We start from the raw sequence: 14,299 nt of genomic DNA on the forward strand, positions 1-14,299 counted from the left end.
GTTTGGGCTCTGGTCTCCCTTTTATTCTCCATTGCCCATTTCTTTATTTTGGGCACTGTGCATGAGTCTTTCTGCAATCTCTCCTTCAATATCACCAGCTCACGTGTGCAAACATCCAGACACTCACATTTCATCAGCTTTGCCTTTGGATCAGTCTCTTGGTTAATTTCAGTTCTCAATTTGCAAACTTGCATTTCCATTTTAAAGATATTTTTCTTTGTCATTTTTGTGCACAATTCACCAACATCATGAGATTCAGTTGACTCACCAGCCACCATTTCCAGATCTTCACCTCCACCATCTCCATGCTGCAGGTCAAACTCCAGACTCTGGGCTTTCCCAGGATCATCAGCCCAGGACCCCTCCCCTCCACCTGGGTCAGAAGCCATGCATAGTCCTAACAGGGAGCTCACAAGCACACGTCTATCCTCTCCTATGGACAAGAATAGAACTACTATAATACTGCCCCCTATATACAAGAATATAACTACTATAATACTGCTCCTATATACAAGAATATAACTACTATAATACTGCTCCTATATACAAGAATATAACTACTATAATACTGCCCCTATATACAAGAATATAACTACTATAATACTGTCCCTATATACAAGAATATAACTACTATAATACTGCCCCCTATATACAAGAATATAACTACTATAATACTGCTCCTATATACAAGAATATAACTACTATAATACTGCCACCTATATACAAGAATATAACTACTATAATACTGCCCCTATATACAAGAATATAACTACTATAATACTGCCCCTATATACAAGAATATAACTACTATAATACTGCCCCATATATACAAGAATATAACTACTATAATACTGCCCCTATATACAAGAATATAACTACTATAATACTGCCCCTATATACAAGAATATAACTACTATAATACTGCCCCTATATATAAGAATATAACTACTATAATACTGCCCCTATATACAAGAATATAACTACTATAAGGGTATGTGCACACACGCTAATTACGTCCGTAATTGACGGACGTATTTCGGCCGCAAGTACCGGACCGAACACAGTGCAGGGAGCCGGGCTCCTAGCATCATACTTATGTACGATGCTAGGAGTCCCTGCCTCGCTGCAGGACAACTGTCCTGTACTGTAATCATGTTTTCAGTACGTGACAGTGGTCCTGCAGCGAGGCAGGGACTCCTAGCATCGTACATAAGTATGACGCTAGGAACCCGGCTCCCTGCACTGTGTTCGGTCCGGGACTTGCGGCCGAAATACGTCCGTCAATTACGGACGTAATTAGTGTGTGTGCACATACCCTAATATTGTCCCTATATACAATATAACTACTATAATACTGCTCCTAAATACAAGAATATAACTACTATAATACTGCCCCCTATATACAAGACTATAACTACTATAATACTGCCCCCTATGTGTACTGTATGGATAATACGGCATAGTATAGGGTTGTAGTGACCATGCTACTTATGTCACATATGTTATAGGATGTATAAGTTATTGTGGCTCCTGATTGGCTGACTTTACATGATTATATTTACATTATTTTTAGGGGATGTCTTGAGGCCGGTCTGGAATCTTTGCTCAAAGCCACAGGGGGGAACTTGTTAATACTGCGGATATCCCATTGTCCGAACATCCTGACCGACCGATCCCTCTGGTTGGCGAGCTGCTACTGTCGGGCGCTGCAGGCTGTGACATACAGGTGCCAATGTGGTTTATTCAGCATTTAAACATTGATTTGATGTTCTGTTTATATAACAATATTAGTATATACTGGTATAGTGGACGGCTTTTATATACACTGGTATAGTGGACGGCTGGTATATAGTGGTATAGTGCACGGCTGGTATATATACTGGTATAGTGGATGGCTGGTATATATACTGGTATAGTGCACGGCTGGTATATATACTGGTATAGTGGATGGCTGATATATATACTGTTTATAGTGGACGGCTGGTATATACACTGGTATAGTGGATGGCTGGTATATACACTGGTATAGTGGACGGCTGATATATACACTGGTATAGTGGATGGCTGGTATATATACTGGTATAGTGGACGGCTGGTATATACTGGTATAGTGGACGGCTGTTATATACACTGGTATAGTGGACGGCTGGTATATATACTGGTATAGTGGACGGCTGGTATATATACTGGTATAGTGGACGGCTGGTATATATACTGGTATAGTGGACGGCTGGTATATACACTGGTATAGTGGACGGCTGGTATATAGTGGTATAGTGGACTGCTGGTATATACACTGGTATAGTGGACGGCTGGTATATACTGGTATAGTGGATGGCTTTTATATACACTGGCATAGTGGACGGCTGGTATATACTGATACAATGGACGGCGGGTATACACTGGTATAGTGGACGGCTGGTATATACTGGTATAGTGGATGGCTGGTATATACACTGGTATAGTGGACGGCTGGTATATACTGGTATAGTGGACGGCTGGCATATACTGGTATAGTGGACGGCTGGTATATATACTGGTATAGTGGACAGCTGATATATATACTGGTATAGTGGACGGCTGGTATATATACTGGTATAGTGGACGGCTTTTATATACTGGTATAGTGGGCGGCTGGTATATACTGGTATAGTGGACGGCTGGTATATATACTGGTATAGTGGACGGCTGGTATATACACTGGTATAGTGGACAGCTGATATATATACTGGTATAGTGGACGGCTAGTATATACACTGGTATAGTGGACGGCTGGTATATATACTGGTATAGTGGACGGCTGGTATATACACTGGTATAGTGGACGGCTGATATATATACTGGTATAGTGGACGGCTGGTATATATACTGGTATAGTGGATGGCTGGTATATACACTGGTATAGTGGACGACTGGTATATATACTGGTATAGTGGACGGCTGGTATATACACTGGTATAGTGGACGGCTGGTATATATACTGGTATACTGGACGGCTGGTATACTGGTATAGTGGACGGCTGGTATATACACTGGTATAGTGGACGGCTGGTATACATACTGGTATAGTGGACGGCTGGTATATACTGGTATAGTGGACGGCTGGTATATACACTGGTATAGTGGACGGCTGGTGTATATACACTGGTATAGTGGACGGCTGGTATATACACTGGTATAGTGGACGGCTGGTATATACACTGCTATAGTGGACGGCTGGTATATACACTGGCAGAGTGGACGGCTGGTATATATACTGGTATAGTGGACTGCTGATATATATACTGGTTTAGTGGAGGGCTGGTATATACTGGTATAGTGGACGGCTGGTATATATACTGGCATAGTGGACGGCTGGTATATACACTGGTATAGTGGACGGCTGGTATATACACTGGTATAGTGGATGGCTGGTACATATACTGGTATAGTGGACGGCTGGTATATATACTGGTATAGTGGACGGCTGGTATATATACTGGTATAGTGGACGGCTGGTATATACTGGTATAGTGGACGGCTGGTATATATACTGGTATAGTGGACGGCTGGTATATATACTGGTATAGTGGACGGCTGGTATATACACTGGTATAGTGGACGGCTGGTATTTATACTGGTATAGTGGGCGGCTGGTATATACACTGGTATAGTGGATGGCTGGTATATACACTGGTATAGTGGACGGCTGGTATATATACTGGTATAGTGGACGGCTGGTATATATACTGGTATAGTGGACGGCTGGTATTTATACTGGTATAGTGGGCGGCTGGTATATACACTGGTATAGTGGATGGCTGGTATATACACTGGTATAGTGGACGGCTGGTATATACTGGTATAGTGGACGGCTGGTATATATACTGGTATAGTGGACGGCTGGTATATACACAGGTATAGTGGATGGCTGGTATATACACTGGTATAGTGGACGGCTGGTATATATACTGGTATAGTGGACGGCTGGTATATACACTGGTATAGTGGATGGCTGGTATATACACTGGTATAGTGGATGGCTGGTATATACACTGGTATAGTGGACGGCTGGTATATATACTGGTATAGTGGACGGTTGGTATATACAGTGGTATAGTGGACGGCTGGTATATACTGGTATAGTGGACGGCTGGTATATATACTGGTATAGTGGACGGCTGGTATATATACTGGTATAGTGGACGGCTGGTATATACTGGTATAGTGGACGGCTGGTATATATACTGGTATAGTGGACGGCTGGTATATACACTGGTATAGTGGACGGCTGGTATATATACTGGTATAGTGGACGGCTGGTATATAAACTGGTATAGTGGACGGCTGGTATATATACTGGTTTAGTGGACGGCTGGTATATACACTGGTATAGTGGACGGCTGGTATATACACTGGTATAGTGGTCGGCTGGTATATATACTGGTATAGTGGGTGGCTGGTATATATACTGGTATAGTGGACGGCTGGTATATATACTGGTATAGTGGACGGCTGGTATATATACTGGTATAGTGGACGGCTGGTATATATACTGGTATAGTGGGTGGCTGGTATATACACTAGTATAGTGGATGGCTGGTATATATACTGGTATAGTGGATGGCTGGTATATACACTGGTATAGTGGACGGCTGATATATATACTGGTTTAGTGGACGGCTGGTATATACTGGTATAGTGGACGGCTGGTATATATACTGGTTTAGTGGAGGGCTGGTATATACTGGTATAGTGGACAGCTGGTATATATACTGGTTTAGTGGACGGCTGGTATATACTGGTATAGTGGACGGCTGGTATATATACTGGTTTAGTGGACGGCTGGTATATATACTGGTATAGTGGACGGCTGGTATATACACTGGTATAGTGGACGGCTGGTATATATACTATTATAGTGGACGGCTGGTATATATACTGGTATAGTGGACGGCTGGTATATATACTGGTATAGTGGACGGCTGGTATATATACTGGTATAGTGGACGGCTGGTATATATACTGGTATAGTGGACGGCTGGTATATACACTGGTATAGTGGGTGGCTGGTATATACACTGGTATAGTGGGTGGCTGGTATATACACTGGTATAGTGGATGGCTGGTATATACTAGTATAGTGGAGGGCTGGTATGTACTGGTATAGTGGACGGCTGGTATATACACTGGTATAGTGGACGGCTGGTATATACTGGTATAGTGGACGGCTGGTATATATACTGGTTTAGTGGACGGCTGGTATATATACTGATATAGTGGACGGCTGGTATATACACTGGTATAGTGGACGGGTGGTATATATACTGGTATAGTGGACGGCTGGTATATATACTGGTATAGTGGACGGCTGGTATAATACTGGTATAGTGGACGGCTGGTATATACACTGGTATAGTGGACGGCTGGTATATATACTGGTATAGTGGACGGCTGGTATACACTGGTATAGAGGATGGCTGGTATATACACTGGTATAGTGGATGGCTGGTATATATACTGGTATAGTGGACGGCTGGTATATAGTGGTATAGTGGACGGCTGGTATATACACTGGTATAGTGGACGGCTGGTATATATACTGGTATAGTGGACGGCTGGTATACACTGGTATAGTGGATGGCTGGTATATACACTGGTATAGTGGACGGCTGGTATATATACTGGTATAGTGGATGGCTGGTATATATACTGGTATAGTGGACGGCTGGTATATACACTGGTATAGTGGACGGCTGGTATATACACTGGTATAGTGGACGGCTTGTATATACTGGTATAGTGGATGGCTGGTATATACACTGGTATAGTGGACAGCTGATATATATACTGTTTATAGTGGACGGCTGGTATATACTGGTATAGTGGACGGCTGGTATATATACTGGTATAGTGGACGGCTGGTATATACACTGGTATAGTGGACGGCTGGTATATATACTGGTATAGTGGACGGCTGGTATATACACTGGTATAGTGGGTGGCTGGTATATACACTGGTATAGTGGGTGGCTGGTATATACACTGGTATAGTGGACGGCTGGTATATATACTGGTATAGTGGACGGCTGGTATATACACTGGTATAGTGGACGGCTGGTATATACAGTGGTATAGTGGACGGCTGGTATATATACTGGTATAGTGGATGGCTGGTATATACACTGGTATAGTGGACGGCTTGTATATACAGTGGTATAGTGGACGGCTGGTATATATACTGGTATAGTGGACGGCTGGTATATATACTGGTATAGTGGACAGCTGGTATATACACTGGTATAGTGGGCGGCTGGTATATACTGGTATAGTGGACGGCTGGTATATACACTGGTATAGTGGACGACTGGTATATACACTGGTATAGTGGGCGGCTGGTATATACACTGGTATAGTGGACGGCTGGTATATACACTGGTATAGTGGACGGCTGGTATATATACTGGTATAGTGGACGGCTGGTATATATACTGGTATAGTGGGCGGCTGGTATATATACTGGTATAGTGGACGACTGGTATATACACTGGTATAGTGGGCGGCTGGTATATACACTGGTATAGTGGACGGCTGGTATATACACTGGTATAGTGGACGGCTGGTATATATACTGGTATAGTGGACGGCTGGTATATACAGTGGTATAGTGGGCGGCTGGTATATACTGGTATAGTGGACGGCTGGTATATACTGGTATAGTGGACGGCTGGTATATACACTGGTATAGTGGGCGGCTGGTATATACTGGTATAGTGGGCGGCTGGTATATATACTGGTATAGTGGACGGCTGGTATATACACTGGTATAGTGGACGGCTGGTATATATACTGGTATAGTGGACGGCTGGTATATGCTGGTATAGTGGACGGCTGGTATATATACTGGTATAGTGGGTGGCTGGTATATACTGGTATAGTGGACGGCTGGTATATATACGGGTATAGTGGACGGCTGGTATATATACTGGTATAGTGGACGGCTGGTATATACACTGGTATAGTGGACGGCTGGTATATATACTGGTATAGTGGACGGCTGGTATATATACTGGTATAGTGGGCGGCTGGTATATATACTGGTATAGTGGACGGCTGGTATATACACTGGTATAGTGGATGGCTGGTATATACACTGGTATAGTGGACGGCTGGTATATATACTGGTATAGTGGACGGCTGGTATATATACTGGCATAGTGGACGGCTGGTATATATACTGGTATAGTGGGTGGCTGGTATACAGTGGTATAGTGGATGGCTGGTATATACACTGGTATAGTGGACGGCTGGTATATATACTGGTATAGTGGACGGCTCATATATACACTGGTATAGTGGACGGCTGGTATATACTGGTATAGTGGACGGCTGGTATATACACTGGTATAGTGGACGGCTGGTATATACACTGGTATAGTGGACGGCTGGTATATATACTGGTATAGTGGACGGCTGGTATATATACCGGTATAGTGGATGGCTGGTATATACACTGGTATAGTGGATGGCTGGTATATACTGGTATAGTGGACGGCTGGTATATACACTGGTATAGTGGACGACTGGTATATACACTGGTATAGTGGACGGCTGGTATATACACTGGTATAGTGGACGGCTGATATATACACTGGTATAGTGGACGGCTGGTATATACACTGGTATAGTGGACGGCTGATATATATACTGGTATAGTGGACGGCTGGTATATATACTGGTATAGTGGACGGCTGGTATATACACTGGTATAGTGGACGACTGGTATATATACTGGTATAGTGGACGGCTGGTATATATACTGGTATAGTGGACGGCTGGTATATATACTGGTATAGTGGACGGCTGGTATATAGTGGTATAGTGCACGGCTGGTATATATACTGGTATAGTGGATGGCTGGTATATATACTGGTATAGTGCACGGCTGGTATATATACTGGTATAGTGGATGGCTGGTATATACACTGGTATAGTGGGCAGCTGATATATATACTGTTTATAGTGGACGGCTGGTATATACACTGGTATAGTGGATGGCTGGTATATACACTGGTATAGTGGATGGCTGGTATATACACTGGTATAGTGGATGGCTGGTATATATACTGGCAGAGTGGACGGCTGGTATATATACTGGTATAGTGGACGGCTGATATATACACTGGTATAATGGATGGCTGGTATATATACTGGTATAGTGGACGGCTGGTATATACTGGTATAGTGGACGGCTGTTATATACACTGGTATAGTGGACGGCTGGTATATATACTGGTATAGTGGACGGCTGGTATATATACTGGTATAGTGGACGGCTGGTATATACACTGGTATAGTGGACGGCTGGTATATAGTGGTATAGTGGACTGCTGGTATATATACTGGTATAGTGGACGGCTGGTATATATACTGGTATAGTGGATGGCTTTTATATACACTGGCATAGTGGACGGCTGGTATATACTGATACAATGGACGGCGGGTATACACTGGTATAGTGGACGGCTGGTATATACTGGTATAGTGGATGGCTGGTATATACACTGGTATAGTGGACGGCTGGCATATACTGGTATAGTGGACGGCTGGTATATATACTGGTATGGTGGACAGCTGATATATATACTGGTATAGTGGACGGCTGGTATATATACTGGTATAGTGGACGGCTTTTATATACACTGGTATAGTGGACGACTGGTATATATACTGGTATAGTGGACGGCTGGTATATACACTGGTATAGTGGACGGCTGGTATATATACTGGTATAGTGGACGGCTGGTATATACACTGGTATAGTGGACGGCTGGTATATATACTGGTATAGTGGACGGCTGGTATATATACTGGTATAGTGGACGGCTGGTATATACACTGGTATAGTGGACAGCTGATATATATATATACTGGTATATTGGACGGCTGGTATATACACTGGTATAGTGGACGGCTGGTATATATACTGGTATAGTGGACGGCTGGTATATACACTGGTATAGTGGACGGCTGATATATATACTGGTATAGTGGACGGCTGGTATATATACTGGTATAGTGGATGGCTGGTATATACACTGGTATAGTGGACGACTGGTATATATACTGGTATAGTGGACGGCTGGTATATACACTGGTATAGTGGACGGCTGGTATATATACTGGTATACTGGACGGCTGGTATACTGGTATAGTGGACGGCTGGTATATACACTGGTATAGTGGGTGTCTGGTATATACACTGGTATAGTGGACGGCTGGTATATATACTGGTATAGTGGACGGCTGGTATATACTGGTATAGTGGACGGCTGGTATATACACTGGTATAGTGGACGGCTGGTATATACACTGGTATAGTGGACGGCTGGTATATACACTGGTATAGTGGACGGCTGGTATATACACTGCTATAGTGGACGGCTGGTATATACACTGGCAGAGTGGACGGCTGGTATATATACTGGTATAGTGGACTGCTGATATATATACTGGTTTAGTGGAGGGCTGGTATATACTGGTATAGTGGACGGCTGGTATATATACTGGCATAGTGGACGGCTGGTATATACACTGGTATAGTGGACGGCTGGTATATACACTGGTATAGTGGATGGCTGGTATATATACTGGTATAGTGGACGGCTGGTATATATACTGGTATAGTGGACGGCTGGTATATATACTGGTATAGTGGACGGCTGGTATATACACTGGTATAGTGGACGGCTGGTATTTATACTGGTATAGTGGGCGGCTGGTATATACACTGGTATAGTGGATGGCTGGTATATATACTGGTATAGTGGACGGCTGGTATTTATACTGGTATAGTGGGCGGCTGGTATATACACTGGTATAGTGGACGGCTGATATATATACTGGTATAGTGGATGGCTGGTATATACACTGGTATAGTGGACGACTGGTATATATACTGGTATAGTGGACGGCTGGTATATACACTGGTATAGTGGACGGCTGGTATATATACTGGTATACTGGACGGCTGGTATACTGGTATAGTGGACGGCTGGTATATACACTGGTATAGTGGGTGGCTGGTATATACACTGGTATAGTGGACGGCTGGTATATATACTGGTATAGTGGACGGCTGGTATATACTGGTATAGTGGACGGCTGGTATATACACTGGTATAGTGGACGGCTGGTATATACTGGTATAGTGGACGGCTGGTATATATACTGGTATAGTGGACGGCTGGTATATACACTGGTATAGTGGATGGCTGGTATATACACTGGTATAGTGGATGGCTGGTATATATACTGGTATAGTGGATGGCTGGTATATATACTGGTATAGTGGACGGCTGGTATATACACTGGTATAGTGGACGGCTGGTATATACACTGGTATAGTGGACGGCTGGTATATACACGGGTATAGTGGACGGCTGGTATATACTGGTATAGTGGATGGCTGGTATATACACTGGTATAGTGGACAGCTGATATATATACTGTTTATAGTGGACGGCTGGTATATACTGGTATAGTGGACGGCTGGTATATATACTGGTATAGTGGACGGCTGGTATATACACTGGTATAGTGGACGGCTGGTATATATACTGGTATAGTGGGTGGCTGGTATATACACTGGTATAGTGGACGGCTGGTATATACACTGGTATAGTGGGTGGCTGGTATATACACTGGTATAGTGGGTGGCTGGTATATACACTGGTATAGTGGACAGCTGGTATATATACTGGTATAGTGGACGGCTGGTATATACACTGGTATAGTGGACGGCTGGTATATACAGTGGTATAGTGGACGGCTGGTATATATACTGGTATAGTGGATGGCTGGTATATACACTGGTATAGTGGACGGTTGGTGTATACAGTGGTATAGTGGACGGCTGGTATATATACTGGTATAGTGGACGGCTGGTATATATACTGGTATAGTGGACAGCTGGTATATACACTGGTATAGTGGGCGGCTGGTATATACTGGTATAGTGGACGGCTGGTATATACACTGGTATAGTGGACGACTGGTATATACACTGGTATAGTGGGCGGCTGGTATATACACTGGTATAGTGGACGGCTGGTATATACACTGGTATAGTGGACGGCTGGTATATATACTGGTATAGTGGACGGCTGGTATATACACTGGTATAGTGGACGGCTGGTATATACACTGGTATAGTGGACGGCTGATATATACCGGTATAGTGGATGGCTGATATATACTGGTATAGTGGACGGCTGGTATATACTGGTATAGTGGACGGCTGGTATATACACTGGTATAGTGGGCGGCTGGTATATACTGGTATAGTGGGCGGCTGGTATATATACTGGTATAGTGGACGGCTGGTATATACACTGGTATAGTGGACGGCTGGTATATATACTGGTATAGTGGACGGCTGGTATATGCTGGTATAGTGGACGGCTGGTATATATACTGGTATAGTGGGTGGCTGGTATATACTGGTATAGTGGACGGCTGGTATATATACTGGTATAGTGGACGGCTGGTATATATACTGGTATAGTGGACGGCTGATATATACACTGGTATAGTGGATGGCTGGTATATATACTGGTATAGTGGATGTCTGGTATATACACTGGTATAGTGGACGGTTGGTATATACTGGTATAGTGGACGGCTGGTATATATACTGGTATAGTGGATGGCTGGTATATACTGGTATAGTGCACGGCTGGTATATACTGGTATAGTGGACGGCTGGTATATACACTGGTATAGTGGATGGCTGGTATATACACTGGTATAGTGGACAGCTGATATATATACTGGTATAGTGGGCGGCTGGTATAGTGGACGGTATAGTGGGCGGCTGGTATATATACTGGTATAGTGGACGGCTGGTATATACTGGTATAGTGGACGGTTGGTATATACAGTGGTATAGTGGACGGCTGGTATATACTGGTATAGTGGACGGTTGGTATATACTGGTATAGTGGACGGCTGGTATATACTGGTATAGTGGACGGCTGGTATATACACTGGTATAGTGGACGGCTTGTATATACACTGGTATAGTGGACGGCTGGTATATACACTGGTATAGTGGACGGCTGGTATATACACTGGTATAGTGGGCGGCTGGTATATACTGGTATAGTGGACGGCTGGTATATACACTGGTATAGTGGACGGCTGGTATATACTGGTATAGTGGACGGTTGGTATATACAGTGGTATAGTGGACGGCTGGTATATACTGGTATAGTGGACGGTTGGTATATACTGGTATAGTGGACGGCTGGTATATACTGGTATAGTGGATGGCTGGTATATACACTGGTATAGTGGACGGCTGGTATATACACTGGTATAGTGGACGGCTGATATATACCGGTATAGTGGATGGCTGATATATACTGGTATAGTGGACGGCTGGTATATACTGGTATAGTGGACGGCTGGTATATACACTGGTATAGTGGGCGGCTGGTATATACTGGTATAGTGGGCGGCTGGTATATATACTGGTATAGTGGACGGCTGGTATATACACTGGTATAGTGGACGGCTGGTATATATACTGGTATAGTGGACGGCTGGTATATGCTGGTATAGTGGACGGCTGGTATATATACTGGTATAGTGGGTGGCTGGTATATACTGGTATAGTGGACGGCTGGTATATATACTGGTATAGTGGACGGCTGGTATATATACTGGTATAGAGGACGGCTGGTATATATACTGGTATAGTGGACGGCTGGTATATATACTGGTATAGTGGGCGGCTGGTATATATACTGGTATAGTGGACGGCTGGTATATACACTGGTATAGTGGATGGCTGGTATATACACTGGTATAGTGGACGGCTGGTATATATACTGGTATAGTGGACGGCTGGTATATATACTGGCATAGTGGACGGCTGGTATATATACTGGTATAGTGGGTGGCTGGTATACAGTGGTATAGTGGATGGCTGGTATATACACTGGTATAGTGGACGGCTGGTATATATACTGGTATAGTGGACGGCTGATATATACACTGGTATAGTGGATGGCTGGTATATATACTGGTATAGTGGACGGCTGGTATATATACCGGTATAGTGGATGGCTGGTATATACACTGGTATAGTGGATGGCTGGTATATACTGGTATAGTGGACAGCTGGTATATACACTGGTATAGTGGACGGCTGGTATATACACTGGTATAGTGGGCGGCTGTTATATATACTGGTATAGTGGACGGCTGGTATATATACCGGTATAGTGGATGGCTGGTATATACTGGTATAGTGGACGGCTGGTATATATACTGGTATAGTGGACGGCTGGTATATACACGGGTATAGTGGGTGGCTGGTATATACACTGGTATAGTGGACGGCTGGTATATACACTGCTATAGTGGACGGCTGGTATATACACTGGTATAGTGGGCGGCTGGTATATACACTGGTATAGTGGACGGCTGGTATATACTGGTATAGTGGACGGCTGGTATATATACTGGTATAGTGGACGGCTGGTATATATACTGGTATAGTGGGCGGCTGGTATATATACTGGTATAGTGGACGGCTGGTATATATACTGGTATAGTGGACGGCTTTTATATACACTGGTATAGTGGACGGCTGGTATATACACTGGTATAGTGGACGGCTGGTATATACTGGTATAGTGGACGGCTGGTATATATACTGATATAGTGGGCGGCTGGTATATATACTGGTATAGTGGACGGCTGGTATATATACTGGTATAGTGGACGGCTGATATATACTGGTATAGTGGATGGCTGGTATATATACTGGTATAGTGGATGGCTGGTATATACACTGGTATAGTGGACGGTTGGTACATACTGGTATAGTGGACGGCTGGTATATATACTGGTATAGTGGATGGCTGGTATATACTGGTATAGTGCACGGCTGGTATATACACTGGTATAGTGGATGGCTGGTATATACACTGGTATAGTGGACAGCTGATATATATACTGGTATAGTGGGCGGCTGGTATAGTGGACGGCTGGTATATACACTGGTATAGTGGGCGGCTGGTATATATACTGGTATAGTGGACGGCTGATATATACACTGGTATAGTGGATGGCTGGTATATATACTGGTATAGTGGATGTCTGGTATATACACTGGTATAGTGGACGGTTGGTATATACTGGTATAGTGGACGGCTGGTATATATACTGGTATAGTGGATGGCTGGTATATACTGGTATAGTGCACGGCTGGTATATACTGGTATAGTGGACGGCTGGTATATACACTGGT

At 43.6% G+C, this 14,299-nt stretch overlaps 1 protein-coding gene across 1 annotated transcript in view; it reads left to right on the forward strand.

Annotated features, from left to right (window-relative positions):
• The first annotated feature begins 1,577 nt into the window (after positions 1-1,577).
• The window catches only part of FBXO41 (F-box protein 41), a 33,617-nt gene continuing 20,895 nt past the window's right edge, over positions 1,578-14,299 (forward strand). Inside the window, exon 1 of the mRNA XM_075848649.1 lies at positions 1,578-1,726. The gene's annotated coding sequence lies outside the window, so the exon portion shown is untranslated. The remainder of the gene's footprint in view (positions 1,727-14,299) is intronic.

This window comes from Rhinoderma darwinii, unplaced genomic scaffold (assembly GCF_050947455.1).
Source record: "Rhinoderma darwinii isolate aRhiDar2 unplaced genomic scaffold, aRhiDar2.hap1 Scaffold_4414, whole genome shotgun sequence".
NCBI lineage: Eukaryota > Metazoa > Chordata > Amphibia > Anura > Rhinodermatidae > Rhinoderma > Rhinoderma darwinii.